We start from the raw sequence: 2509 nt of genomic DNA on the forward strand, positions 1-2509 counted from the left end.
TTTTGCAAATGGGTCGCCCGATCATGGGCTTTTTAATTTTGCACTTTAAAAAAAAAAAAAAACCCCTTCAATTTATGATGATATTAGAGTAGTTTTGAAATAAAAATATTTGGACAATATTTTGGACTTTAGTCAAAATTTAAATACCCTTATGGTTTTAGTCTAAATATAATTGATAAAATGGACCAAATTGTGAATCATGAGATTTTAAAATGAGAAAATATTAAAAAAATTATCTTCAAGAGTGGTTTTAACTGTTAACAAATGTCTCCCCTTATCTTTTTCCTAGTTCACACTGGTAAATTAATTTTTTAACAACCGTTCTATTTTTAACCGACTGATCACAATCCAAATCCAGTTCAGAATGGAATAGCCAGCCCTAAACTGGAATTAAACTTTTCCATATAAGTATAGCCAGCCCTAGCTTTCAAGTTTCAACTCACAAACAAATTTCTCTTCTCTCTTTGCGTACTGCATGTGTTAGTGCGTGTGAAAGCTCTCCATCCCATCATGGCAAGGATTTTGAGGTCTCTCTTCTTTCTTTCCCTCATTCTCAGCTCGTTTTTGATCTCAATCACTTCACAACCACAACCCTGCACTACCCACAAATTCCCAAACAAGAAAACCTTTGCTGCTTGCAATGACCTACCAGTCTTGAATTCGACCCTACACTGGAATTTCTATCCATCAACAGGAACGGTTGATGTTGCTTTCAGACAAACCGTGGTTGGCGAATCGAGATGGATTGCGTGGGCTATTAATCCAACCTCAACAGGCATGGTGGGTTCACAAGCCATCGTTGCTTTTCGAAGAACCGACGGAAGCATGTCGGTTTATGCATCACCCATTAGAAGCGATGTGACTCTGTTGGAGCAAGGAAATCTCAGCTTTCCTGTACATGATGTCTCTGCAACCTATGAGAATAGCCAAATCACTATATTTGCCACCATAGGGCTGCCAAACAATGTCAGCATTGTGAACCATGTTTGGCAGGAAGGACTGTTGTCCAGAAACACACCAACAATGCATTCACTGTCAGGACCAAACGTCAAATCATTTGGAACTCTAGACTTTATTTCTGGACAGATTAAAGCAAGTAGACCCGGAACAAAATCTAAGTTGCAATATGCCCATGGAATTATTAATACAATCAGTTGGGGTATACTTATGCCTGTTGGGATCATTATAGCAAGGTATGTCAAAGAATTTAGAGTAGCAGATCCGCTTTGGTTCTATCTTCATAGAGCATGTCAGTTTATCAGTTTTCTTGTCGGGTTTGCTGGCTGGGGGACGGGGATTTTTCTCGGTCGACTTAAGTTTTCGAGAATTCTATACAAACCCCACGGATGCATAGGTTGCACTCTCTTATGTCTTGCTATAATTCAAGTCCTTGCAGCTGTTTTGTTTAGGCCCAAGAAAGACCACAAGAAGAGATTCATCTGGGAGTTGTTCCACTATGCCTTTGGTTATGCAACAATCATCCTCGGCATAATAAATATCTTTAAAGGGTTTGATATATTGGAACCAGAAAAGATGTGGAAACTTGGTTATATTTTGATTATTGGAGTTCTGGGGTGCATTGCTGCAGGCTTGGAAGCAATTAAAATTTACAACTGGTTTTTCGGGTGGAAAATGAGAGATGTAGAGAAGAAAACACGGCAGGAAATACGTGCAACGAAGATGGGTGATGATGTTACTGCACCACCGGAGATTTATGTCTAGAGATATATATTTTTTCTTTCTTTACTGTTTTACTATTCTAGCTTAAAGTAGAATCACCACTTAAACATGATTAATATTTGTATTTGTTTTTAACTTTTTACTTAACTTCCAAATATATATACCACTTATTTCTGTAAATTTATTGCGGAGACAATTTCAATTTCAATGGCCATTCACAAACAAGCATGCTACTTTTCAATTTGATGTTATGACAAGTAAAATCTCTATGGTTCAATAAAGTAACATCTCCACGCATTTGCTTTATATTAACATTAATCTAAAAGAATGTTTTGTTCCACAAGTAAAATTAATTCCATTACAAAATAATCACACGTACAATGAATACATATCAACCTCCTTTCCCAAGTTCCACTAGTTTTCTGTTATCAGGCCTGCAGATACCCTTTCTCCTCCAGGTAGGAATTTACGATTTTTGCAATATCACTCGGGCAGACACAGTCCCTACTATTTGGCAAATTAGTATTTTGGAGTCTAATTTTAGACATTAACATCAGAAAATGAAAGCTAATTAAGAAATCAAAAAGCATTTCAAAACAAGGAATATAAGGACATGAATAACAAAGGGAAAACTCAAGGCTAATAGAATTTGATTTGATTAGTAATTTTGCACTATTCTAGAAAAGATTTTAATAAGGAGCCAAGCATTTTCTTCTAATAAAGTCTAGTACGTGAAAGGGTGCACCAAAATAGTGAAGGGAATAGAAGATCACATATTCAGGCTACAACATCTTATCCTTTCAAAACATGGAAAAAAAGAAAAAAAAAG

The 2509-nt window shown here is 36.3% G+C and overlaps 1 pseudogene; it reads left to right on the forward strand.

The window, feature by feature from the left end:
- The first annotated feature begins 510 nt into the window (after nucleotides 1-510).
- On the forward strand, nucleotides 511-1722 carry LOC147292982 (cytochrome b561 and DOMON domain-containing protein At5g47530 pseudogene; annotated as a pseudogene).
- The last annotated feature ends 787 nt before the right edge of the window (nucleotides 1723-2509 follow it).

This window comes from Dryas octopetala, chromosome 2 (assembly GCF_963921425.1).
Source record: "Dryas octopetala chromosome 2, drDryOcto1.1, whole genome shotgun sequence".
Taxonomy (NCBI): Eukaryota; Viridiplantae; Streptophyta; class Magnoliopsida; order Rosales; family Rosaceae; genus Dryas; species Dryas octopetala.